Raw genomic sequence first — 25,430 nt, 5'->3', positions numbered from 1 at the left:
CACCTCCCGTGTAGCTGTGAGTGTGTGAGCCTGCAGGGCCCCATGGAATTGCCTAGAAGTAGGCTGAATCGCTGCAAGGGCTGAACAGCAGTATCGGGCAGGCTCGGGCAACGCGCGGCCCGTTCGGGTTATCGCTTCTCGGCCTTTTGGCTAAGATCAAGTGTAGTATCTGTTCTTATCAGTTTAATATCTGATACGTCCCCTATCTGGGGACCATATATTAAATGGATTTTTAGAACAGGGAGATGGAAATAGAGCTTGCTCTGTCCACTCCACGCATTGACCTGGTATTGCAGTATTTCCAGGACCGGTGCACCCTTTCCTTATGTGTTGACTAAAAGCAGATTCCAAAAGTGTTTTTTGTCTTTGCTATTGTTTCTGTCTTTCTGAAGGGATCTCCCCTTTTAATCCCATTATTTCAACACCTGTTGGACAATGCATGAGTGATAATGAGCTCATTGATTAAATGCAATTAATGAATAGATTGCCACCTCTTGTTGTGTGTCGTCTGTGTTTCTGTGTTTCCGGCATTTCACATTGGAACACCTCATTCACCTTCCTTGTCTTCTCTCCGCCCTCCCTTTTAGGTAAGTTAAAGAGCTGCACCTGAGCCAGCCACTGATTGATTGATTGATTGATTGATTGATTGATTGATTGATTGATTGATGCAGCACAACAGTCAAATAGTGGAGTGGAGTAGGGGAACAGCAAACAGCCAATAAAGCAGCCCGCCCGCTCGCCTGCCCGCCACAATGGACCTACCTGTGTACACTAGATGGATGTGATGGAATGTACTGTCGTCCCTACATTTCAAGAAGAAGTAAGAATTGCAGTTGCAACAAAGCCTTGCTTGCCTACAAAGAGAGCAGCAATTTGGATTTGTTACTATGTTACCTAGAAGAATAACAAACTGTGCAAGGATGGAGGTTGTAGGAGCAAGGAGAAGTTGTCTGTAAAGTTGGTGGATGCCTATTTTCCATTTTGCAGTCCCTTGTCTCCCTCTTGTGGCCTCCTGGAGGCAACTAGCTGTGCAAAAAAAAGACAGCCTGGCGGCCGGCTGTTGCAGTGTTGCCCTCTCAGGCAACACTGAGTGACTGACTGAGCCTCACCGTCTTATATAAAGTTCAGACGGAACTTTGCACGTGTCATAGTGGAGCCCTCAGGATTCCAGAGCCAGCTTTCTGACATCATAATGGGGCCTCAGAGATAAAAGCCTGGGCCCAGGCAGTGTTGGTCAGTGCTGCTCAGCAGGCAGCACTGGACTGGACTGGATTACAGCTGATACAAGGTGTGAAGGAACAAGGGGTGGCTGTGGGCATGCACTTGCTGCCGCTGCCAGTGTTTATCTGCATGGCAGCAGGGCATTTGGGCGTTGCCAGGAAGGCGTTTTTATGTAGATTCCTCCTCTTTCAGCACTGCATTGTGGTGCAAGCAAAAGAAGCAAATCCTGTCTGGCTTCCTCTCCGGCCTTTATTCACCTCCCGTGTAGCTGTGAGTGTGTGAGCCTGCAGGGCCCCATGGAATTGCCTAGAAGTAGGCTGAATCGCTGCAAGGGCTGAACAGCAGTATCGGGCAGGCTCGGGCAACGCGCGGCCCGTTCGGGTTATCGCTTCTCGGCCTTTTGGCTAAGATCAAGTGTAGTATCTGTTCTTATCAGTTTAATATCTGATACGTCCCCTATCTGGGGACCATATATTAAATGGATTTTTAGAACAGGGAGATGGCTTGCTCTGTCCACTCCACGCATTGACCTGGTATTGCAGTATTTCCAGGACCGGTGCACCCTTTCCTTATGTGTTGACTAAAAGCAGATTCTAAAAGTGTTTTTTGTCTTTGCTATTGTTTCTGTCTTTCTGAAGGGATCTCCCCTTTTAATCCCATTATTTCAACACCTGTTGGACAATGCATGAGTGATAATGAGCTCATTGATTAAATGCAATTAATGAATAGATTGCCACCTCTTGTTGTGTGTCGTCTGTGTTTCTGTGTTTCCGGCATTTCACATTGGAACACCTCATTCACCTTCCTTGTCTTCTCTCCGCCCTCCCTTTTAGGTAAGTTAAAGAGCTGCACCTGAGCCAGCCACTGATTGATTGATTGATTGATTGATTGATTGATTGATTGATTGATTGATGCAGCACAACAGTCAAATAGTGGAGTGGAGTAGGGGAACAGCAAACAGCCAATAAAGCAGCCCGCCCGCTCGCCTGCCCGCCACAATGGACCTACCTGTGTACACTAGATGGATGTGATGGAATGTACTGTCGTCCCTACATTTCAAGAAGAAGTAAGAATTGCAGTTGCAACAAAGCCTTGCTTGCCTACAAAGAGAGCAGCAATTTGGATTTGTTACTATGTTACCTAGAAGAATAACAAACTGTGCAAGGATGGAGGTTGTAGGAGCAAGGAGAAGTTGTCTGTAAAGTTGGTGGATGCCTATTTTCCATTTTGCAGTCCCTTGTCTCCCTCTTGTGGCCTCCTGGAGGCAACTAGCTGTGCAAAAAAAAGACAGCCTGGCGGCCGGCTGTTGCAGTGTTGCCCTCTCAGGCAACACTGAGTGACTGACTGAGCCTCACCGTCTTATATAAAGTTCAGACGGAACTTTGCACGTGTCATAGTGGAGCCCTCAGGATTCCAGAGCCAGCTTTCTGACATCATAATGGGGCCTCAGAGATAAAAGCCTGGGCCCAGGCAGTGTTGGTCAGTGCTGCTCAGCAGGCAGCACTGGACTGGACTGGATTACAGCTGATACAAGGTGTGAAGGAACAAGGGGTGGCTGTGGGCATGCACTTGCTGCCGCTGCCAGTGTTTATCTGCATGGCAGCAGGGCATTTGGGCGTTGCCAGGAAGGCGTTTTTATGTAGATTCCTCCTCTTTCAGCACTGCATTGTGGTGCAAGCAAAAGAAGCAAATCCTGTCTGGCTTCCTCTCCGGCCTTTATTCACCTCCCGTGTAGCTGTGAGTGTGTGAGCCTGCAGGGCCCCATGGAATTGCCTAGAAGTAGGCTGAATCGCTGCAAGGGCTGAACAGCAGTATCGGGCAGGCTCGGGCAACGCGCGGCCCGTTCGGGTTAACGCTTCTCGGCCTTTTGGCTAAGATCAAGTGTAGTATCTGTTCTTATCAGTTTAATATCTGATACGTCCCCTATCTGGGGACCATATATTAAATGGATTTTTAGAACAGGGAGATGGAAATAGAGCTTGCTCTGTCCACTCCACGCATTGACCTGGTATTGCAGTATTTCCAGGACCGGTGCACCCTTTCCTTATGTGTTGACTAAAAGCAGATTCCAAAAGTGTTTTTTGTCTTTGCTATTGTTTCTGTCTTTCTGAAGGGATCTCCCCTTTTAATCCCATTATTTCAACACCTGTTGGACAATGCATGAGTGATAATGAGCTCATTGATTAAATGCAATTAATGAATAGATTGCCACCTCTTGTTGTGTGTCGTCTGTGTTTCTGTGTTTCCGGCATTTCACATTGGAACACCTCATTCACCTTCCTTGTCTTCTCTCCGCCCTCCCTTTTAGGTAAGTTAAAGAGCTGCACCTGAGCCAGCCACTGATTGATTGATTGATTGATTGATTGATTGATTGATTGATTGATTGATTGATTGATTGATTGATGCAGCACAACAGTCAAATAGTGGAGTGGAGTAGGGGAACAGCAAACAGCCAATAAAGCAGCCCGCCCGCTCGCCTGCCCGCCACAATGGACCTACCTGTGTACACTAGATGGATGTGATGGAATGTACTGTCGTCCCTACATTTCAAGAAGAAGTAAGAATTGCAGTTGCAACAAAGCCTTGCTTGCCTACAAAGAGAGCAGCAATTTGGATTTGTTACTATGTTACCTAGAAGAATAACAAACTGTGCAAGGATGGAGGTTGTAGGAGCAAGGAGAAGTTGTCTGTAAAGTTGGTGGATGCCTATTTTCCATTTTGCAGTCCCTTGTCTCCCTCTTGTGGCCTCCTGGAGGCAACTAGCTGTGCAAAAAAAAGACAGCCTGGCGGCCGGCTGTTGCAGTGTTGCCCTCTCAGGCAACACTGAGTGACTGACTGAGCCTCACCGTCTTATATAAAGTTCAGACGGAACTTTGCACGTGTCATAGTGGAGCCCTCAGGATTCCAGAGCCAGCTTTCTGACATCATAATGGGGCCTCAGAGATAAAAGCCTGGGCCCAGGCAGTGTTGGTCAGTGCTGCTCAGCAGGCAGCACTGGACTGGACTGGATTACAGCTGATACAAGGTGTGAAGGAACAAGGGGTGGCTGTGGGCATGCACTTGCTGCCGCTGCCAGTGTTTATCTGCATGGCAGCAGGGCATTTGGGCGTTGCCAGGAAGGCGTTTTTATGTAGATTCCTCCTCTTTCAGCACTGCATTGTGGTGCAAGCAAAAGAAGCAAATCCTGTCTGGCTTCCTCTCCGGCCTTTATTCACCTCCCGTGTAGCTGTGAGTGTGTGAGCCTGCAGGGCCCCATGGAATTGCCTAGAAGTAGGCTGAATCGCTGCAAGGGCTGAACAGCAGTATCGGGCAGGCTCGGGCAACGCGCGGCCCGTTCGGGTTATCGCTTCTCGGCCTTTTGGCTAAGATCAAGTGTAGTATCTGTTCTTATCAGTTTAATATCTGATACGTCCCCTATCTGGGGACCATATATTAAATGGATTTTTAGAACAGGGAGATGGAAATAGAGCTTGCTCTGTCCACTCCACGCATTGACCTGGTATTGCAGTATTTCCAGGACCGGTGCACCCTTTCCTTATGTGTTGACTAAAAGCAGATTCCAAAAGTGTTTTTTGTCTTTGCTATTGTTTCTGTCTTTCTGAAGGGATCTCCCCTTTTAATCCCATTATTTCAACACCTGTTGGACAATGCATGAGTGATAATGAGCTCATTGATTAAATGCAATTAATGAATAGATTGCCACCTCTTGTTGTGTGTCGTCTGTGTTTCTGTGTTTCCGGCATTTCACATTGGAACACCTCATTCACCTTCCTTGTCTTCTCTCCGCCCTCCCTTTTAGGTAAGTTAAAGAGCTGCACCTGAGCCAGCCACTGATTGATTGATTGATTGATTGATTGATTGATTGATTGATTGATTGATGCAGCACAACAGTCAAATAGTGGAGTGGAGTAGGGGAACAGCAAACAGCCAATAAAGCAGCCCGCCCGCTCGCCTGCCCGCCACAATGGACCTACCTGTGTACACTAGATGGATGTGATGGAATGTACTGTCGTCCCTACATTTCAAGAAGAAGTAAGAATTGCAGTTGCAACAAAGCCTTGCTTGCCTACAAAGAGAGCAGCAATTTGGATTTGTTACTATGTTACCTAGAAGAATAACAAACTGTGCAAGGATGGAGGTTGTAGGAGCAAGGAGAAGTTGTCTGTAAAGTTGGTGGATGCCTATTTTCCATTTTGCAGTCCCTTGTCTCCCTCTTGTGGCCTCCTGGAGGCAACTAGCTGTGCAAGAAAAAGACAGCCTGGCGGCCGGCTGTTGCAGTGTTGCCCTCTCAGGCAACACTGAGTGACTGACTGAGCCTCACCGTCTTATATAAAGTTCAGACGGAACTTTGCACGTGTCATAGTGGAGCCCTCAGGATTCCAGAGCCAGCTTTCTGACATCATAATGGGGCCTCAGAGATAAAAGCCTGGGCCCAGGCAGTGTTGGTCAGTGCTGCTCAGCAGGCAGAACTGGACTGGACTGGATTACAGCTGATACAAGGTGTGAAGGAACAAGGGGTGGCTGTGGGCATGCACTTGTTGCCGCTGCCAGTGTTTATCTGCATGGCAGCAGGGCATTTGGGCGTTGCCAGGAAGGCGTTTTTATGTAGATTCCTCCTCTTTCAGCACTGCATTGTGGTGCAAGCAAAAGAAGCAAATCCTGTCTGGCTTCCTCTCCGGCCTTTATTCACCTCCCGTGTAGCTGTGAGTGTGTGAGCCTGCAGGGCCCCATGGAATTGCCTAGAAGTAGGCTGAATCGCTGCAAGGGCTGAACAGCAGTATCGGGCAGGCTCGGGCAACGCGCGGCCCGTTCGGGTTATCGCTTCTCGGCCTTTTGGCTAAGATCAAGTGTAGTATCTGTTCTTATCAGTTTAATATCTGATACGTCCCCTATCTGGGGACCATATATTAAATGGATTTTTAGAACAGGGAGATGGAAATAGAGCTTGCTCTGTCCACTCCACGCATTGACCTGGTATTGCAGTATTTCCAGGACCGGTGCACCCTTTCCTTATGTGTTGACTAAAAGCAGATTCCAAAAGTGTTTTTTGTCTTTGCTATTGTTTCTGTCTTTCTGAAGGGATCTCCCCTTTTAATCCCATTATTTCAACACCTGTTGGACAATGCATGAGTGATAATGAGCTCATTGATTAAATGCAATTAATGAATAGATTGCCACCTCTTGTTGTGTGTCGTCTGTGTTTCTGTGTTTCCGGCATTTCACATTGGAACACCTCATTCACCTTCCTTGTCTTCTCTCCGCCCTCCCTTTTAGGTAAGTTAAAGAGCTGCACCTGAGCCAGCCACTGATTGATTGATTGATTGATTGATTGATTGATTGATTGATTGATGCAGCACAACAGTCAAATAGTGGAGTGGAGTAGGGGAACAGCAAACAGCCAATAAAGCAGCCCGCCCGCTCGCCTGCCCGCCACAATGGACCTACCTGTGTACACTAGATGGATGTGATGGAATGTACTGTCGTCCCTACATTTCAAGAAGAAGTAAGAATTGCAGTTGCAACAAAGCCTTGCTTGCCTACAAAGAGAGCAGCAATTTGGATTTGTTACTATGTTACCTAGAAGAATAACAAACTGTGCAAGGATGGAGGTTGTAGGAGCAAGGAGAAGTTGTCTGTAAAGTTGGTGGATGCCTATTTTCCATTTTGCAGTCCCTTGTCTCCCTCTTGTGGCCTCCTGGAGGCAACTAGCTGTGCAAAAAAAAGACAGCCTGGCGGCCGGCTGTTGCAGTGTTGCCCTCTCAGGCAACACTGAGTGACTGACTGAGCCTCACCGTCTTATATAAAGTTCAGACGGAACTTTGCACGTGTCATAGTGGAGCCCTCAGGATTCCAGAGCCAGCTTTCTGACATCATAATGGGGCCTCAGAGATAAAAGCCTGGGCCCAGGCAGTGTTGGTCAGTGCTGCTCAACAGGCAGCACTGGACTGGACTGGATTACAGCTGATACAAGGTGTGAAGGAACAAGGGGTGGCTGTGGGCATGCACTTGCTGCCGCTGCCAGTGTTTATCTGCATGGCAGCAGGGCATTTGGGCGTTGCCAGGAAGGCGTTTTTATGTAGATTCCTCCTCTTTCAGCACTGCATTGTGGTGCAAGCAAAAGAAGCAAATCCTGTCTGGCTTCCTCTCCGGCCTTTATTCACCTCCCGTGTAGCTGTGAGTGTGTGAGCCTGCAGGGCCCCATGGAATTGCCTAGAAGTAGGCTGAATCGCTGCAAGGGCTGAACAGCAGTATCGGGCAGGCTCGGGCAACGCGCGGCCCGTTCGGGTTATCGCTTCTCGGCCTTTTGGCTAAGATCAAGTGTAGTATCTGTTCTTATCAGTTTAATATCTGATACGTCCCCTATCTGGGGACCATATATTAAATGGATTTTTAGAACAGGGAGATGGAAATAGAGCTTGCTCTGTCCACTCCACGCATTGACCTGGTATTGCAGTATTTCCAGGACCGGTGCACCCTTTCCTTATGTGTTGACTAAAAGCAGATTCCAAAAGTGTTTTTTGTCTTTGCTATTGTTTCTGTCTTTCTGAAGGGATCTCCCCTTTTAATCCCATTATTTCAACACCTGTTGGACAATGCATGAGTGATAATGAGCTCATTGATTAAATGCAATTAATGAATAGATTGCCACCTCTTGTTGTGTGTCGTCTGTGTTTCTGTGTTTCCGGCATTTCACATTGGAACACCTCATTCACCTTCCTTGTCTTCTCTCCGCCCTCCCTTTTAGGTAAGTTAAAGAGCTGCACCTGAGCCAGCCACTGATTGATTGATTGATTGATTGATTGATTGATTGATTGATTGATTGATGCAGCACAACAGTCAAATAGTGGAGTGGAGTAGGGGAACAGCAAACAGCCAATAAAGCAGCCCGCCCGCTCGCCTGCCCGCCACAATGGACCTACCTGTGTACACTAGATGGATGTGATGGAATGTACTGTCGTCCCTACATTTCAAGAAGAAGTAAGAATTGCAGTTGCAACAAAGCCTTGCTTGCCTACAAAGAGAGCAGCAATTTGGATTTGTTACTATGTTACCTAGAAGAATAACAAACTGTGCAAGGATGGAGGTTGTAGGAGCAAGGAGAAGTTGTCTGTAAAGTTGGTGGATGCCTATTTTCCATTTTGCAGTCCCTTGTCTCCCTCTTGTGGCCTCCTGGAGGCAACTAGCTGTGCAAAAAAAAGACAGCCTGGCGGCCGGCTGTTGCAGTGTTGCCCTCTCAGGCAACACTGAGTGACTGACTGAGCCTCACCGTCTTATATAAAGTTCAGACGGAACTTTGCACGTGTCATAGTGGAGCTCTCAGGATTCCAGAGCCAGCTTTCTGACATCATAATGGGGCCTCAGAGATAAAAGCCTGGGCCCAGGCAGTGTTGGTCAGTGCTGCTCAGCAGGCAGCACTGGACTGGACTGGATTACAGCTGATACAAGGTGTGAAGGAACAAGGGGTGGCTGTGGGCATGCACTTGCTGCCGCTGCCAGTGTTTATCTGCATGGCAGCAGGGCATTTGGGCGTTGCCAGGAAGGCGTTTTTATGTAGATTCCTCCTCTTTCAGCACTGCATTGTGGTGCAAGCAAAAGAAGCAAATCCTGTCTGGCTTCCTCTCCGGCCTTTATTCACCTCCCGTGTAGCTGTGAGTGTGTGAGCCTGCAGGGCCCCATGGAATTGCCTAGAAGTAGGCTGAATCGCTGCAAGGGCTGAACAGCAGTATCGGGCAGGCTCGGGCAACGCGCGGCCCGTTCGGGTTATCGCTTCTCGGCCTTTTGGCTAAGATCAAGTGTAGTATCTGTTCTTATCAGTTTAATATCTGATACGTCCCCTATCTGGGGACCATATATTAAATGGATTTTTAGAACAGGGAGATGGAAATAGAGCTTGCTCTGTCCACTCCACGCATTGACCTGGTATTGCAGTATTTCCAGGACCGGTGCACCCTTTCCTTATGTGTTGACTAAAAGCAGATTCCAAAAGTGTTTTTTGTCTTTGCTATTGTTTCTGTCTTTCTGAAGGGATCTCCCCTTTTAATCCCATTATTTCAACACCTGTTGGACAATGCATGAGTGATAATGAGCTCATTGATTAAATGCAATTAATGAATAGATTGCCACCTCTTGTTGTGTGTCGTCTGTGTTTCTGTGTTTCCGGCATTTCACATTGGAACACCTCATTCACCTTCCTTGTCTTCTCTCCGCCCTCCCTTTTAGGTAAGTTAAAGAGCTGCACCTGAGCCAGCCACTGATTGATTGATTGATTGATTGATTGATTGATTGATTGATTGATTGATTGATTGATTGATTGATTGATGCAGCACAACAGTCAAATAGTGGAGTGGAGTAGGGGAACAGCAAACAGCCAATAAAGCAGCCCGCCCGCTCGCCTGCCCGCCACAATGGACCTACCTGTGTACACTAGATGGATGTGATGGAATGTACTGTCGTCCCTACATTTCAAGAAGAAGTAAGAATTGCAGTTGCAACAAAGCCTTGCTTGCCTACAAAGAGAGCAGCAATTTGGATTTGTTACTATGTTACCTAGAAGAATAACAAACTGTGCAAGGATGGAGGTTGTAGGAGCAAGGAGAAGTTGTCTGTAAAGTTGGTGGATGCCTATTTTCCATTTTGCAGTCCCTTGTCTCCCTCTTGTGGCCTCCTGGAGGCAACTAGCTGTGCAAAAAAAAGACAGCCTGGCGGCCGGCTGTTGCAGTGTTGCCCTCTCAGGCAACACTGAGTGACTGACTGAGCCTCACCGTCTTATATAAAGTTCAGACGGAACTTTGCACGTGTCATAGTGGAGCCCTCAGGATTCCAGAGCCAGCTTTCTGACATCATAATGGGGCCTCAGAGATAAAAGCCTGGGCCCAGGCAGTGTTGGTCAGTGCTGCTCAGCAGGCAGCACTGGACTGGACTGGATTACAGCTGATACAAGGTGTGAAGGAACAAGGGGTGGCTGTGGGCATGCACTTGCTGCCGCTGCCAGTGTTTATCTGCATGGCAGCAGGGCATTTGGGCGTTGCCAGGAAGGCGTTTTTATGTAGATTCCTCCTCTTTCAGCACTGCATTGTGGTGCAAGCAAAAGAAGCAAATCCTGTCTGGCTTCCTCTCCGGCCTTTATTCACCTCCCGTGTAGCTGTGAGTGTGTGAGCCTGCAGGGCCCCATGGAATTGCCTAGAAGTAGGCTGAATCGCTGCAAGGGCTGAACAGCAGTATCGGGCAGGCTCGGGCAACGCGCGGCCCGTTCGGGTTATCACTTCTCGGCCTTTTGGCTAAGATCAAGTGTAGTATCTGTTCTTATCAGTTTAATATCTGATACGTCCCCTATCTGGGGACCATATATTAAATGGATTTTTAGAACAGGGAGATGGAAATAGAGCTTGCTCTGTCCACTCCACGCATTGACCTGGTATTGCAGTATTTCCAGGACCGGTGCACCCTTTCCTTATGTGTTGACTAAAAGCAGATTCCAAAAGTGCTTTTTGTCTTTGCTATTGTTTCTGTCTTTCTGAAGGGATCTCCCCTTTTAATCCCATTATTTCAACACCTGTTGGACAATGCATGAGTGATAATGAGCTCATTGATTAAATTCAATTAATGAATAGATTGCCACCTCTTGTTGTGTGTCGTCTGTGTTTCTGTGTTTCCGGCATTTCACATTGGAACACCTCATTCACCTTCCTTGTCTTCTCTCCGCCCTCCCTTTTAGGTAAGTTAAAGAGCTGCACCTGAGCCAGCCACTGATTGATTGATTGATTGATTGATTGATTGATTGATTGATTGATGCAGCACAACAGTCAAATAGTGGAGTGGAGTAGGGGAACAGCAAACAGCCAATAAAGCAGCCCGCCCGCTCGCCTGCCCGCCACAATGGACCTACCTGTGTACACTAGATGGATGTGATGGAATGTACTGTCGTCCCTACATTTCAAGAAGAAGTAAGAATTGCAGTTGCAACAAAGCCTTGCTTGCCTACAAAGAGAGCAGCAATTTGGATTTGTTACTATGTTACCTAGAAGAATAACAAACTGTGCAAGGATGGAGGTTGTAGGAGCAAGGAGAAGTTGTCTGTAAAGTTGGTGGATGCCTATTTTCCATTTTGCAGTCCCTTGTCTCCCTCTTGTGGCCTCCTGGAGGCAACTAGCTGTGCAAAAAAAAGACAGCCTGGCGGCCGGCTGTTGCAGTGTTGCCCTCTCAGGCAACACTGAGTGACTGACTGAGCCTCACCGTCTTATATAAAGTTCAGACGGAACTTTGCACGTGTCATAGTGGAGCCCTCAGGATTCCAGAGCCAGCTTTCTGACATCATAATGGGGCCTCAGAGATAAAAGCCTGGGCCCAGGCAGTGTTGGTCAGTGCTGCTCAGCAGGCAGCACTGGACTGGACTGGATTACAGCTGATACAAGGTGTGAAGGAACAAGGGGTGGCTGTGGGCATGCACTTGCTGCCGCTGCCAGTGTTTATCTGCATGGCAGCAGGGCATTTGGGCGTTGCCAGGAAGGCGTTTTTATGTAGATTCCTCCTCTTTCAGCACTGCATTGTGGTGCAAGCAAAAGAAGCAAATCCTGTCTGGCTTCCTCTCCGGCCTTTATTCACCTCCCGTGTAGCTGTGAGTGTGTGAGCCTGCAGGGCCCCATGGAATTGCCTAGAAGTAGGCTGAATCGCTGCAAGGGCTGAACAGCAGTATCGGGCAGGCTCGGGCAACGCGCGGCCCGTTCGGGTTATCGCTTCTCGGCCTTTTGGCTAAGATCAAGTGTAGTATCTGTTCTTATCAGTTTAATATCTGATACGTCCCCTATCTGGGGACCATATATTAAATGGATTTTTAGAACAGGGAGATGGAAATAGAGCTTGCTCTGTCCACTCCACGCATTGACCTGGTATTGCAGTATTTCCAGGACCGGTGCACCCTTTCCTTATGTGTTGACTAAAAGCAGATTCCAAAAGTGCTTTTTGTCTTTGCTATTGTTTCTGTCTTTCTGAAGGGATCTCCCCTTTTAATCCCATTATTTCAACACCTGTTGGACAATGCATGAGTGATAATGAGCTCATTGATTAAATGCAATTAATGAATAGATTGCCACCTCTTGTTGTGTGTCGTCTGTGTTTCTGTGTTTCCGGCATTTCACATTGGAACACCTCATTCACCTTCCTTGTCTTCTCTCCGCCCTCCCTTTTAGGTAAGTTAAAGAGCTGCACCTGAGCCAGCCACTGATTGATTGATTGATTGATTGATTGATTGATTGATTGATTGATGCAGCACAACAGTCAAATAGTGGAGTGGAGTAGGGGAACAGCAAACAGCCAATAAAGCAGCCCGCCCGCTCGCCTGCCCGCCACAATGGACCTACCTGTGTACACTAGATGGATGTGATGGAATGTACTGTCGTCCCTACATTTCAAGAAGAAGTAAGAATTGCAGTTGCAACAAAGCCTTGCTTGCCTACAAAGAGAGCAGCAATTTGGATTTGTTACTATGTTACCTAGAAGAATAACAAACTGTGCAAGGATGGAGGTTGTAGGAGCAAGGAGAAGTTGTCTGTAAAGTTGGTGGATGCCTATTTTCCATTTTGCAGTCCCTTGTCTCCCTCTTGTGGCCTCCTGGAGGCAACTAGCTGTGCAAAAAAAAGACAGCCTGGCGGCCGGCTGCTGCAGTGTTGCCCTCTCAGGCAACACTGAGTGACTGACTGAGCCTCACCGTCTTATATAAAGTTCAGACGGAACTTTGCACGTGTCATAGTGGAGCCCTCAGGATTCCAGAGCCAGCTTTCTGACATCATAATGGGGCCTCAGAGATAAAAGCCTGGGCCCAGGCAGTGTTGGTCAGTGCTGCTCAGCAGGCAGCACTGGACTGGACTGGATTACAGCTGATACAAGGTGTGAAGGAACAAGGGGTGGCTGTGGGCATGCACTTGCTGCCGCTGCCAGTGTTTATCTGCATGGCAGCAGGGCATTTGGGCGTTGCCAGGAAGGCGTTTTTATGTAGATTCCTCCTCTTTCAGCACTGCATTGTGGTGCAAGCAAAAGAAGCAAATCCTGTCTGGCTTCCTCTCCGGCCTTTATTCACCTCCCGTGTAGCTGTGAGTGTGTGAGCCTGCAGGGCCCCATGGAATTGCCTAGAAGTAGGCTGAATCGCTGCAAGGGCTGAACAGCAGTATCGGGCAGGCTCGGGCAACGCGCGGCCCGTTCGGGTTATCGCTTCTCGGCCTTTTGGCTAAGATCAAGTGTAGTATCTGTTCTTATCAGTTTAATATCTGATACGTCCCCTATCTGGGGACCATATATTAAATGGATTTTTAGAACAGGGAGATGGAAATAGAGCTTGCTCTGTCCACTCCACGCATTGACCTGGTATTGCAGTATTTCCAGGACCGGTGCACCCTTTCCTTATGTGTTGACTAAAAGCAGATTCCAAAAGTGTTTTTTGTCTTTGCTATTGTTTCTGTCTTTCTGAAGGGATCTCCCCTTTTAATCCCATTATTTCAACACCTGTTGGACAATGCATGAGTGATAATGAGCTCATTGATTAAATGCAATTAATGAATAGATTGCCACCTCTTGTTGTGTGTCGTCTGTGTTTCTGTGTTTCCGGCATTTCACATTGGAACACCTCATTCACCTTCCTTGTCTTCTCTCCGCCCTCCCTTTTAGGTAAGTTAAAGAGCTGCACCTGAGCCAGCCACTGATTGATTGATTGATTGATTGATTGATTGATTGATTGATTGATTGATGCAGCACAACAGTCAAATAGTGGAGTGGAGTAGGGGAACAGCAAACAGCCAATAAAGCAGCCCGCCCGCTCGCCTGCCCGCCACAATGGACCTACCTGTGTACACTAGATGGATGTGATGGAATGTACTGTCGTCCCTACATTTCAAGAAGAAGTAAGAATTGCAGTTGCAACAAAGCCTTGCTTGCCTACAAAGAGAGCAGCAATTTGGATTTGTTACTATGTTACCTAGAAGAATAACAAACTGTGCAAGGATGGAGGTTGTAGGAGCAAGGAGAAGTTGTCTGTAAAGTTGGTGGATGCCTATTTTCCATTTTGCAGTCCCTTGTCTCCCTCTTGTGGCCTCCTGGAGGCAACTAGCTGTGCAAAAAAAAGACAGCCTGGCGGCCGGCTGTTGCAGTGTTGCCCTCTCAGGCAACACTGAGTGACTGACTGAGCCTCACCGTCTTATATAAAGTTCAGACGGAACTTTGCACGTGTCATAGTGGAGCCCTCAGGATTCCAGAGCCAGCTTTCTGACATCATAATGGGGCCTCAGAGATAAAAGCCTGGGCCCAGGCAATGTTGGTCAGTGCTGCTCAGCAGGCAGCACTGGACTGGACTGGATTACAGCTGATACAAGGTGTGAAGGAACAAGGGGTGGCTGTGGGCATGCACTTGCTGCCGCTGCCAGTGTTTATCTGCATGGCAGCAGGGCATTTGGGCGTTGCCAGGAAGGCGTTTTTATGTAGATTCCTCCTCTTTCAGCACTGCATTGTGGTGCAAGCAAAAGAAGCAAATCCTGTCTGGCTTCCTCTCCGGCCTTTATTCACCTCCCGTGTAGCTGTGAGTGTGTGAGCCTGCAGGGCCCCATGGAATTGCCTAGAAGTAGGCTGAATCGCTGCAAGGGCTGAACAGCAGTATCGGGCAGGCTCGGGCAACGCGCGGCCCGTTCGGGTTATCGCTTCTCGGCCTTTTGGCTAAGATCAAGTGTAGTATCTGTTCTTATCAGTTTAATATCTGATACGTCCCCTATCTGGGGACCATATATTAAATGGATTTTTAGAACAGGGAGATGGAAATAGAGCTTGCTCTGTCCACTCCACGCATTGACCTGGTATTGCAGTATTTCCAGGACCGGTGCACCCTTTCCTTATGTGTTGACTAAAAGCAGATTCCAAAAGTGTTTTTTGTCTTTGCTATTGTTTCTGTCTTTCTGAAGGGATCTCCCCTTTTAATCCCATTATTTCAACACCTGTTGGACAATGCATGAGTGATAATGAGCTCATTGATTAAATGCAATTAATGAATAGATTGCCACCTCTTGTTGTGTGTCGTCTGTGTTTCTGTGTTTCCGGCATTTCACATTGGAACACCTCATTCACCTTCCTTGTCTTCTCTCCGCCCTCCCTTTTAGGTAAGTTAAAGAGCTGCACCTGAGCCAGCCACTGATTGATTGATTGATTGATTGATTGATTGATTGATTGATTGATGCAGCACAACAGTCAAATAGTGGAGTGGAGTAGGGGAACAGCAAACAGCCAATAAAGCAGCCCGCCCGCTCGCCTGCCCGCCACAATGGACCTACCTGTGTACACTAGATGGATGTGATGGAATGTACTGTCGTCCCTACATTTCAAGAAGAAGTAAGAATTGCAGTTGCAACAAAGCCTTGCTTGCCTACAAAGAGAGCAGCAATTTGGATTTGTTACTATGTTACCTAGAAGAATAACAAACTGTGCAAGGATGGAGGTTGTAGGAGCAAGGAGAAGTTGTCTGTAAAGTTGGTGGATGCCTATTTTCCATTTTGCAGTCCCTTGTCTCCCTCTTGTGGCCTCCTGGAGGCAACTAGCTGTGCAAAAAAAAGACAGCCTGGCGGCCGGCTGTTGCAGTGTTGCCCTCTCAGGCAACACTGAGTGACTGACTGAGCCTCACCGTCTTATATAAAGTTCAGACGGAACTTTGCACGTGTCATAGTGGAGCCCTCAGGATTCCAGAGCCAGCTTTCTGACATCATAATGGGGCCTCAGAGATAAAAGCCTGGGCCCAGGCAGTGTTGGTCAGTGCTGCTCAACAGGCAGCACTGGACTGGACTGGATTACAGCTGATACAAGGTGTGAAGGAACAAGGGGTGGCTGTGGGCATGCACTTGCTGCCGCTGCCAGTGTTTATCTGCATGGCAGCAGGGCATTTGGGTGTTGCCAGGAAGGCGTTTTTATGTAGATTCCTCCTCTTTCAGCACTGCATTGTGGTGCAAGCAAAAGAAGCAAATCCTGTCTGGCTTCCTCTCCGGCCTTTATTCACCTCCCGTGTAGCTGTGAGTGTGTGAGCCTGCAGGGCCCCATGGAATTGCCTAGAAGTAGGCTGAATCGCTGCAAGGGCTGAACAGCAGTATCGGGCAGGCTCGGGCAACGCGCGGCCCGTTCGGGTTATCGCTTCTCGGCCTTTTGGCTAAGATCAAGTGTAGTATCTGTTCTTATCAGTTTAATATCTGATACGTCCCCTATCTGGGGACCATATATTAAATGGATTTTTAGAACAGGGAGATGGAAATAGAGCTTGCTCTGTCCACTCCACGCATTGACCTGGTATTGCAGTATTTCCAGGACCGGTGCACCCTTTCCTTATGTGTTGACTAAAAGCAGATTCCAAAAGTGTTTTTTGTCTTTGCTATTGTTTCTGTCTTTCTGAAGGGATCTCCCCTTTTAATCCCATTATTTCAACACCTGTTGGACAATGCATGAGTGATAATGAGCTCATTGATTAAATGCAATTAATGAATAGATTGCCACCTCTTGTTGTGTGTCGTCTGTGTTTCTGTGTTTCCGGCATTTCACATTGGAACACCTCATTCACCTTCCTTGTCTTCTCTCCGCCCTCCCTTTTAGGTAAGTTAAAGAGCTGCACCTGAGCCAGCCACTGATTGATTGATTGATTGATTGATTGATTGATTGATTGATTGATTGATTGATTGATGCAGCACAACAGTCAAATAGTGGAGTGGAGTAGGGGAACAGCAAACAGCCAATAAAGCAGCCCGCCCGCTCGCCTGCCCGCCACAATGGACCTACCTGTGTACACTAGATGGATGTGATGGAATGTACTGTCGTCCCTACATTTCAAGAAGAAGTAAGAATTGCAGTTGCAACAAAGCCTTGCTTGCCTACAAAGAGAGCAGCAATTTGGATTTGTTACTATGTTACCTAGAAGAATAACAAACTGTGCAAGGATGGAGGTTGTAGGAGCAAGGAGAAGTTGTCTGTAAAGTTGGTGGATGCCTATTTTCCATTTTGCAGTCCCTTGTCTCCCTCTTGTGGCCTCCTGGAGGCAACTAGCTGTGCAAAAAAAAGACAGCCTGGCGGCCGGCTGTTGCAGTGTTGCCCTCTCAGGCAACACTGAGTGACTGACTGAGCCTCACCGTCTTATATAAAGTTCAGACGGAACTTTGCACGTGTCATAGTGGAGCCCTCAGGATTCCAGAGCCAGCTTTCTGACATCATAATGGGGCCTCAGAGATAAAAGCCTGGGCCCAGGCAGTGTTGGTCAGTGCTGCTCAGCAGGCAGCACTGGACTGGACTGGATTACAGCTGATACAAGGTGTGAAGGAACAAGGGGTGGCTGTGGGCATGCACTTGCTGCCGCTGCCAGTGTTTATCTGCATGGCAGCAGGGCATTTGGGCGTTGCCAGGAAGGCGTTTTTATGTAGATTCCTCCTCTTTCAGCACTGCATTGTGGTGCAAGCAAAAGAAGCAAATCCTGTCTGGCTTCCTCTCCGGCCTTTATTCACCTCCCGTGTAGCTGTGAGTGTGTGAGCCTGCAGGGCCCCATGGAATTGCCTAGAAGTAGGCTGAATCGCTGCAAGGGCTGAACAGCAGTATCGGGCAGGCTCGGGCAACGCGCGGCCCGTTCGGGTTATCGCTTCTCGGCCTTTTGGCTAAGATCAAGTGTAGTATCTGTTCTTATCAGTTTAATATCTGATACGTCCCCTATCTGGGGACCATATATTAAATGGATTTTTAGAACAGGGAGATGGAAATAGAGCTTGCTCTGTCCACTCCACGCATTGACCTGGTATTGCAGTATTTCCAGGACCGGTGCACCCTTTCCTTATGTGTTGACTAAAAGCAGATTCCAAAAGTGTTTTTTGTCTTTGCTATTGTTTCTGTCTTTCTGAAGGGATCTCCCCTTTTAATCCCATTATTTCAACACCTGTTGGACAATGCATGAGTGATAATGAGCTCATTGATTAAATGCAATTAATGAATAGATTGCCACCTCTTGTTGTGTGTCGTCTGTGTTTCTGTGTTTCCGGCATTTCACATTGGAACACCTCATTCACCTTCCTTGTCTTCTCTCCGCCCTCCCTTTTAGGTAAGTTAAAGAGCTGCACCTGAGCCAGCCACTGATTGATTGATTGATTGATTGATTGATTGATTGATTGATTGATTGATTGATTGATTGATGCAGCACAACAGTCAAATAGTGGAGTGGAGTAGGGGAACAGCAAACAGCCAATAAAGCAGCCCGCCCGCTCGCCTGCCCGCCACAATGGACCTACCTGTGTACACTAGATGGATGTGATGGAATGTACTGTCGTCCCTACATTTCAAGAAGAAGTAAGAATTGCAGTTGCAACAAAGCCTTGCTTGCCTACAAAGAGAGCAGCAATTTGGATTTGTTACTATGTTACCTAGAAGAATAACAAACTGTGCAAGGATGGAGGTTGTAGGAGCAAGGAGAAGTTGTCTGTAAAGTTGGTGGATGCCTATTTTCCATTTTGCAGTCCCTTGTCTCCCTCTTGTGGCCTCCTGGAGGCAACTAGCTGTGCAAAAAAAAGACAGCCTGGCGGCCGGCTGTTGCAGTGTTGCCCTCTCAGGCAACACTGAGTGACTGACTGAGCCTCACCGTCTTATATAAAGTTCAGACGGAACTTTGCACGTGTCATAGTGGAGCCCTCAGGATTCCAGAGCCAGCTTTCTGACATCATAATGGGGCCTCAGAGATAAAAGCCTGGGCCCAGGCAGTGTTGGTCAGTGCTGCTCAGCAGGCAGCACTGGACTGGACTGGATTACAGCTGATACAAGGTGTGAAGGAACAAGGGGTGGCTGTGGGCATGCACTTGCTGCCGCTGCCAGTGTTTATCTGCATGGCAGCAGGGCATTTGGGCGTTGCCAGGAAGGCGTTTTTATGTAGATTCCTCCTCTTTCAGCACTGCATTGTGGTGCAAGCAAAAGAAGCAAATCCTGTCTGGCTTCCTCTCCGGCCTTTATTCACCTCCCGTGTAGCTGTGAGTGTGTGAGCCTGCAGGGCCCCATGGAATTGCCTAGAAGTAGGCTGAATCGCTGCAAGGGCTGAACAGCAGTATCGGGCAGGCTCGGGCAACGCGCGGCCCGTTCGGGTTATCGCTTCTCGGCCTTTTGGCTAAGATCAAGTGTAGTATCTGTTCTTATCAGTTTAATATCTGATACGTCCCCTATCTGGGGACCATATATTAAATGGATTTTTAGAACAGGGAGATGGAAATAGAGCTTGCTCTGTCCACTCCACGCATTGACCTGGTATTGCAGTATTTCCAGGACCGGTGCACCCTTTCCTTATGTGTTGACTAAAAGCAGATTCCAAAAGTGTTTTTTGTCTTTGCTATTGTTTCTGTCTTTCTGAAGGGATCTCCCCTTTTAATCCCATTATTTCAACACCTGTTGGACAATGCATGAGTGATAATGAGCTCATTGATTAAATGCAATTAATGAATAGATTGCCACCTCTTGTTGTGTGTCGTCTGTGTTTCTGTGTTTCCGGCATTTCACATTGGAACACCTCATTCACCTTCCTTGTCTTCTCTCCGCCCTCCCTTTTAGGTAAGTTAAAGAGCTGCACCTGAGCCAGCCACTGATTGATTGATTGATTGATTGATTGATTGATTGATTGATTGATGCAGCACAACAGTCAAATAGTGGAGTGGAGTAGGGGAACAGCAAACAGCCAATAAAGCAGCCCGCCCGCTCGCCTGCCCGCCACAATGGACCTACCTGTGTACACTAGATGGATGTGATGGAATGTACTGTCGTCCCTACATTTCAAGAAGAAGTAAGAATTGCAGTTGCAACAAAGCCTTGCTTGCTAGGAGCAAGGAGAAGTTGTCTGTAAAGTTGGTGGATGCCTATTTTCCATTTTGCAGTCCCTTGTCTCCCTCTTGTGGCCTCCTGGAGGCAACTAGCTGTGCAAAAAAAAGACAGCCTGGCGGCCGGCTGTTGCAGTGTTGCCCTCTCAGGCAACACTGAGTGACTGACTGAGCCTCACCGTCTTATATAAAGTTCAGACGGAACTTTGCACGTGTCATAGTGGAGCCCTCAGGATTCCAGAGCCAGCTTTCTGACATCATAATGGGGCCTCAGAGATAAAAGCCTGGGCCCAGGCAGTGTTGGTCAGTGCTGCTCAGCAGGCAGCACTGGACTGGACTGGATTACAGCTGATACAAGGTGTGAAGGAACAAGGGGTGGCTGTGGGCATGCACTTGCTGCCGCTGCCAGTGTTTATCTGCATGGCAGCAGGGCATTTGGGCGTTGCCAGGAAGGCGTTTTTATGTAGATTCCTCCTCTTTCAGCACTGCATTGTGGTGCAAGCAAAAGAAGCAAATCCTGTCTGGCTTCCTCTCCGGCCTTTATTCACCTCCCGTGTAGCTGTGAGTGTGTGAGCCTGCAGGGCCCCATGGAATTGCCTAGAAGTAGGCTGAATCGCTGCAAGGGCTGAACAGCAGTATCGGGCAGGCTCGGGCAACGCGCGGCCCGTTCGGGTTATTTATCGCTTCTCGGCCTTTTGGCTAAGATCAAGTGTAGTATCTGTTCTTATCAGTTTAATATCTGATACGTCCCCTATCTGGGGACCATATATTAAATGGATTTTTAGAACAGGGAGATGGAAATAGAGCTTGCTCTGTCCACTCCACGCATTGACCTGGTATTGCAGTATTTCCAGGACCGGTGCACCCTTTCCTTATGTGTTGACTAAAAGCAGATTCCAAAAGTGTTTTTTGTCTTTGCTATTGTTTCTGTCTTTCTGAAGGGATCTCCCCTTTTAATCCCATTATTTCAACACCTGTTGGACAATGCATGAGTGATAATGAGCTCATTGATTAAATGCAATTAATGAATAGATTGCCACCTCTTGTTGTGTGTCGTCTGTGTTTCTGTGTTTCCGGCATTTCACATTGGAACACCTCATTCACCTTCCTTGTCTTCTCTCCGCCCTCCCTTTTAGGTAAGTTAAAGAGCTGCACCTGAGCCAGCCACTGATTGATTGATTGATTGATTGATTGATTGATTGATTGATTGATTGATTGATTGATTGATGCAGCACAACAGTCAAATAGTGGAGTGGAGTAGGGGAACAGCAAACAGCCAATAAAGCAGCCCGCCCGCTCGCCTGCCCGCCACAATGGACCTACCTGTGTACACTAGATGGATGTGATGGAATGTACTGTCGTCCCTACATTTCAAGAAGAAGTAAGAATTGCAGTTGCAACAAAGCCTTGCTTGCCTACAAAGAGAGCAGCAATTTGGATTTGTTACTATGTTACCTAGAAGAATAACAAACTGTGCAAGGATGGAGGTTGTAGGAGCAAGGAGAAGTTGTCTGTAAAGTTGGTGGATGCCTATTTTCCATTTTGCAGTCCCTTGTCTCCCTCTTGTGGCCTCCTGGAGGCAACTAGCTGTGCAAAAAAAAGACAGCCTGGCGGCCGGCTGTTGCAGTGTTGCCCTCTCAGGCAACACTGAGTGACTGACTGAGCCTCACCGTCTTATATAAAGTTCAGACGGAACTTTGCACGTGTCATAGTGGAGCCCTCAGGATTCCAGAGCCAGCTTTCTGACATCATAATGGGGCCTCAGAGATAAAAGCCTGGGCCCAGGCAGTGTTGGTCAGTGCTGCTCAGCAGGCAGCACTGGACTGGACTGGATTACAGCTGATACAAGGTGTGAAGGAACAAGGGGTGGCTGTGGGCATGCACTTGCTGCCGCTGCCAGTGTTTATCTGCATGGCAGCAGGGCATTTGGGCGTTGCCAGGAAGGCGTTTTTATGTAGATTCCTCCTCTTTCAGCACTGCATTGTGGTGCAAGCAAAAGAAGCAAATCCTGTCTGGCTTCTAGCTGTGAGTGTGTGAGCCTGCAGGGCCCCATGGAATTGCCTAGAAGTAGGCTGAATCGCTGCAAGGGCTGAACAGCAGTATCGGGCAGGCTCGGGCAACGCGCGGCCCGTTCGGGTTATCGCTTCTCGGCCTTTTGGCTAAGATCAAGTGTAGTATCTGTTCTTATCAGTTTAATATCTGATACGTCCCCTATCTGGGGACCATATATTAAATGGATTTTTAGAACGGGGAGATGGAACTAGAGCTTGCTCTGTCCACTCCACGCATTGACCTGGTATTGCAGTATTTCCAGGACCGGTGCACCCTTTCCTTATGTGTTGACTAAAAGCAGATTCCAAAAGTGTTTTTTGTCTTTGCTATTGTTTCTGTCTTTCTGAAGGGATCTCCCCTTTTAATCCCATTATTTCAACACCTGTTGGACAATGCATGAGTGATAATGAGCTCATTGATTAAATGCAATTAATGAATAGATTGCCACCTCTTGTTGTGTGTCGTCTGTGTTTCTGTGTTTCCGGCATTTCACATTGGAACACCTCATTCACCTTCCTTGTCTTCTCTCCGCCCTCCCTTTTAGGTAAGTTAAAGAGCTGCACCTGAGCCAGCCACTGATTGATTGATTGATTGATTGATTGATTGATTGATTGATTGATTGATTGATTGATTGATGCAGCACAACAGTCAAATAGTGGAGTGGAGTAGGGGAACAGCAAACAGCCAATAAAGCAGCCCGCCCGCTCGCCTGCCCGCCACAATGGACCTACCTGTGTACACTAGATGGATGTGATGGAATGTACTGTCGTCCCTACATTTCAAGAAGAAGTAAGAATTGCAGTTGCAACAAAGCCTTGCTTGCCTACAAAGAGAGCAGCAATTTGGATTTGTTACTATGTTACCTAGAAGAATAACAAACTGTGCAAGGATGGAGGTTGTAGGAGCAAGGAGAAGTTGTCTGTAAAGTTGGTGGATGCCTATTTTCCATTTTGCAGTCCCTTGTCTCCCTCTTGTGGCCTCCTGGAGGCAACTAGCTGTGCAAAAAAAAGACAGCCTGGCGGCCGGCTGTTGCAGTGTTGCCCTCTCAGGCAACACTGAGTGACTGACTGAGCCTCACCGTCTTATATAAAGTTCAGACGGAACTTTGCACGTGTCATAGTGGAGCCCTCAGGATTCCAGAGCCAGCTTTCTGACATCATAATGGGGCCTCAGAGATAAAAGCCTGGGCCCAGGCAGTGTTGGTCAGTGCTGCTCAGCAGGCAGCACTGGACTGGACTGGATTACAGCTGATACAAGGTGTGAAGGAACAAGGGGTGGCTGTGGGCATGCACTTGCTGCCGCTGCCAGTGTTTATCTGCATGGCAGCAGGGCATTTGGGCGTTGCCAGGAAGGCGTTTTTATGTAGATTCCTCCTCTTTCAGCACTGCATTGTGGTGCAAGCAAAAGAAGCAAATCCTGTCTGGCTTCCTCTCCGGCCTTTATTCACCTCCCGTGTAGCTGTGAGTGTGTGAGCCTGCAGGGCCCCATGGAATTGCCTAGAAGTAGGCTGAATCGCTGCAAGGGCTGAACAGCAGTATCGGGCAGGCTCGGGCAACGCGCGGCCCGTTCGGGTTATCGCTTCTCGGCCTTTTGGCTAAGATCAAGTGTAGTATCTGTTCTTATCAGTTTAATATCTGATACGTCCCCTATCTGGGGACCATATATTAAATGGATTTTTAGAACAGGGAGATGGAAATAGAGCTTGCTCTGTCCACTCCACGCATTGACCTGGTATTGCAGTATTTCCAGGACCGGTGCACCCTTTCCTTATGTGTTGACTAAAAGCAGATTCCAAAAGTGTTTTTTGTCTTTGCTATTGTTTCTGTCTTTCTGAAGGGATCTCCCCTTTTAATCCCATTATTTCAACACCTGTTGGACAATGCATGAGTGATAATGAGCTCATTGATTAAATGCAATTAATGAATAGATTGCCACCTCTTGTTGTGTGTCGTCTGTGTTTCTGTGTTTCCGGCATTTCACATTGGAACACCTCATTCACCTTCCTTGTCTTCTCTCCGCCCTCCCTTTTAGGTAAGTTAAAGAGCTGCACCTGAGCCAGCCACTGATTGATTGATTGATTGATTGATTGATTGATTGATTGATTGATTGATTGATTGATGCAGCACAACAGTCAAATAGTGGAGTGGAGTAGGGGAACAGCAAACAGCCAATAAAGCAGCCCGCCCGCTCGCCTGCCCGCCACAATGGACCTACCTGTGTACACTAGATGGATGTGATGGAATGTACTGTCGTCCCTACATTTCAAGAAGAAGTAAGAATTGCAGTTGCAACAAAACCTTGCTTGCCTACAAAGAGAGCAGCAATTTGGATTTGTTACTATGTTACCTAGAAGAATAACAAACTGTGCAAGGATGGAGGTTGTAGGAGCAAGGAGAAGTTGTCTGTAAAGTTGGTGGATGCCTATTTTCCATTTTGCAGTCCCTTGTCTCCCTCTTGTGGCCTCCTGGAGGCAACTAGCTGTGCAAAAAAAAGACAGCCTGGCGGCCGGCTGTTGCAGTGTTGCCCTCTCAGGCAACACTGAGTGACTGACTGAGCCTCACCGTCTTATATAAAGTTCAGACGGAACTTTGCACGTGTCATAGTGGAGCCCTCAGGATTCCAGAGCCAGCTTTCTGACATCATAATGGGGCCTCAGAGATAAAAGCCTGGGCCCAGGCAGTGTTGGTCAGTGCTGCTCAGCAGGCAGCACTGGACTGGACTGGATTACAGCTGATACAAGGTGTGAAGGAACAAGGGGTGGCTGGGTGGCTGTGGGCATGCACTTGCTGCCGCTGCCAGTGTTTATCTGCATGGCAGCAGGGCATTTGGGCGTTGCCAGGAAGGCGTTTTTATGTAGATTCCTCCTCTTTCAGCACTGCATTGTGGTGCAAGCAAAAGAAGCAAATCCTGTCTGGCTTCCTCTCCGGCCTTTATTCACCTCCCGTGTAGCTGTGAGTGTGTGAGCCTGCAGGGCCCCATGGAATTGCCTAGAAGTAGGCTGAATCGCTGCAAGGGCTGAACAGCAGTATCGGGCAGGCTCGGGCAACGCGCGGCCCGTTCGGGTTATCGCTTCTCGGCCTTTTGGCTAAGATCAAGTGTAGTATCTGTTCTTATCAGTTTAATATCTGATACGTCCCCTATCTGGGGACCATATATTAAATGGATTTTTAGAACAGGGAGATGGAAATAGAGCTTGCTCTGTCCACTCCACGCATTGACCTGGTATTGCAGTATTTCCAGGACCGGTGCACCCTTTCCTTATGTGTTGACTAAAAGCAGATTCCAAAAGTGTTTTTTGTCTTTGCTATTGTTTCTGTCTTT

General features: G+C 47.8%; 18 non-coding genes across 18 annotated transcripts; all 18 read left to right on the top strand.

The window, feature by feature from the left end:
- The first annotated feature begins 130 nt into the window (after window positions 1-130).
- Window positions 131-321, top strand: LOC142692954 (U2 spliceosomal RNA). Its single transcript, XR_012861343.1, has one exon. It is a non-coding gene; the product is annotated as a U2 spliceosomal RNA (small nuclear RNA).
- A 1,284-nt stretch (window positions 322-1,605) lies between these two features.
- Window positions 1,606-1,788, top strand: LOC142692930 (U2 spliceosomal RNA). The gene has a single exon (XR_012861322.1). It is a non-coding gene; the product is annotated as a U2 spliceosomal RNA (small nuclear RNA).
- Window positions 1,789-3,072: 1,284 nt separating this feature from the next.
- On the top strand, window positions 3,073-3,263 carry LOC142692913 (U2 spliceosomal RNA). The gene has a single exon (XR_012861307.1). It is a non-coding gene; the product is annotated as a U2 spliceosomal RNA (small nuclear RNA).
- A 1,300-nt stretch (window positions 3,264-4,563) lies between these two features.
- Window positions 4,564-4,754, top strand: LOC142692953 (U2 spliceosomal RNA). Its single transcript, XR_012861342.1, has one exon. It is a non-coding gene; the product is annotated as a U2 spliceosomal RNA (small nuclear RNA).
- A 1,284-nt stretch (window positions 4,755-6,038) lies between these two features.
- Window positions 6,039-6,229, top strand: LOC142692952 (U2 spliceosomal RNA). Its single transcript, XR_012861341.1, has one exon. It is a non-coding gene; the product is annotated as a U2 spliceosomal RNA (small nuclear RNA).
- Window positions 6,230-7,509: 1,280 nt separating this feature from the next.
- On the top strand, window positions 7,510-7,700 carry LOC142692950 (U2 spliceosomal RNA). Its single transcript, XR_012861340.1, has one exon. It is a non-coding gene; the product is annotated as a U2 spliceosomal RNA (small nuclear RNA).
- A 1,284-nt stretch (window positions 7,701-8,984) lies between these two features.
- Window positions 8,985-9,175, top strand: LOC142692948 (U2 spliceosomal RNA). The gene has a single exon (XR_012861338.1). It is a non-coding gene; the product is annotated as a U2 spliceosomal RNA (small nuclear RNA).
- A 1,304-nt stretch (window positions 9,176-10,479) lies between these two features.
- LOC142692908 (U2 spliceosomal RNA) lies at window positions 10,480-10,670 on the top strand. Its single transcript, XR_012861302.1, has one exon. It is a non-coding gene; the product is annotated as a U2 spliceosomal RNA (small nuclear RNA).
- A 1,280-nt stretch (window positions 10,671-11,950) lies between these two features.
- On the top strand, window positions 11,951-12,141 carry LOC142692947 (U2 spliceosomal RNA). Its single transcript, XR_012861337.1, has one exon. It is a non-coding gene; the product is annotated as a U2 spliceosomal RNA (small nuclear RNA).
- A 1,280-nt stretch (window positions 12,142-13,421) lies between these two features.
- Window positions 13,422-13,612, top strand: LOC142692946 (U2 spliceosomal RNA). Its single transcript, XR_012861336.1, has one exon. It is a non-coding gene; the product is annotated as a U2 spliceosomal RNA (small nuclear RNA).
- A 1,284-nt stretch (window positions 13,613-14,896) lies between these two features.
- LOC142692945 (U2 spliceosomal RNA) lies at window positions 14,897-15,087 on the top strand. Its single transcript, XR_012861335.1, has one exon. It is a non-coding gene; the product is annotated as a U2 spliceosomal RNA (small nuclear RNA).
- A 1,280-nt stretch (window positions 15,088-16,367) lies between these two features.
- Window positions 16,368-16,558, top strand: LOC142692944 (U2 spliceosomal RNA). The gene has a single exon (XR_012861334.1). It is a non-coding gene; the product is annotated as a U2 spliceosomal RNA (small nuclear RNA).
- A 1,292-nt stretch (window positions 16,559-17,850) lies between these two features.
- Window positions 17,851-18,041, top strand: LOC142692943 (U2 spliceosomal RNA). The gene has a single exon (XR_012861333.1). It is a non-coding gene; the product is annotated as a U2 spliceosomal RNA (small nuclear RNA).
- A 1,296-nt stretch (window positions 18,042-19,337) lies between these two features.
- Window positions 19,338-19,528, top strand: LOC142692942 (U2 spliceosomal RNA). The gene has a single exon (XR_012861332.1). It is a non-coding gene; the product is annotated as a U2 spliceosomal RNA (small nuclear RNA).
- Window positions 19,529-20,736: 1,208 nt separating this feature from the next.
- On the top strand, window positions 20,737-20,927 carry LOC142692941 (U2 spliceosomal RNA). The gene has a single exon (XR_012861331.1). It is a non-coding gene; the product is annotated as a U2 spliceosomal RNA (small nuclear RNA).
- A 1,269-nt stretch (window positions 20,928-22,196) lies between these two features.
- Window positions 22,197-22,387, top strand: LOC142692712 (U2 spliceosomal RNA). The gene has a single exon (XR_012861127.1). It is a non-coding gene; the product is annotated as a U2 spliceosomal RNA (small nuclear RNA).
- A 1,296-nt stretch (window positions 22,388-23,683) lies between these two features.
- LOC142692939 (U2 spliceosomal RNA) lies at window positions 23,684-23,874 on the top strand. Its single transcript, XR_012861330.1, has one exon. It is a non-coding gene; the product is annotated as a U2 spliceosomal RNA (small nuclear RNA).
- A 1,300-nt stretch (window positions 23,875-25,174) lies between these two features.
- Window positions 25,175-25,365, top strand: LOC142692938 (U2 spliceosomal RNA). The gene has a single exon (XR_012861329.1). It is a non-coding gene; the product is annotated as a U2 spliceosomal RNA (small nuclear RNA).
- Window positions 25,366-25,430: the final 65 nt, after the last annotated feature.

The sequence above is a fragment of the Rhinoderma darwinii genome (assembly GCF_050947455.1).
Source record: "Rhinoderma darwinii isolate aRhiDar2 chromosome 5 unlocalized genomic scaffold, aRhiDar2.hap1 SUPER_5_unloc_40, whole genome shotgun sequence".
Taxonomy (NCBI): Eukaryota; Metazoa; Chordata; class Amphibia; order Anura; family Rhinodermatidae; genus Rhinoderma; species Rhinoderma darwinii.
Note: the sequence above shows the minus strand (reverse complement) of the source record. Positions and strands in the feature narration are given on the sequence as shown.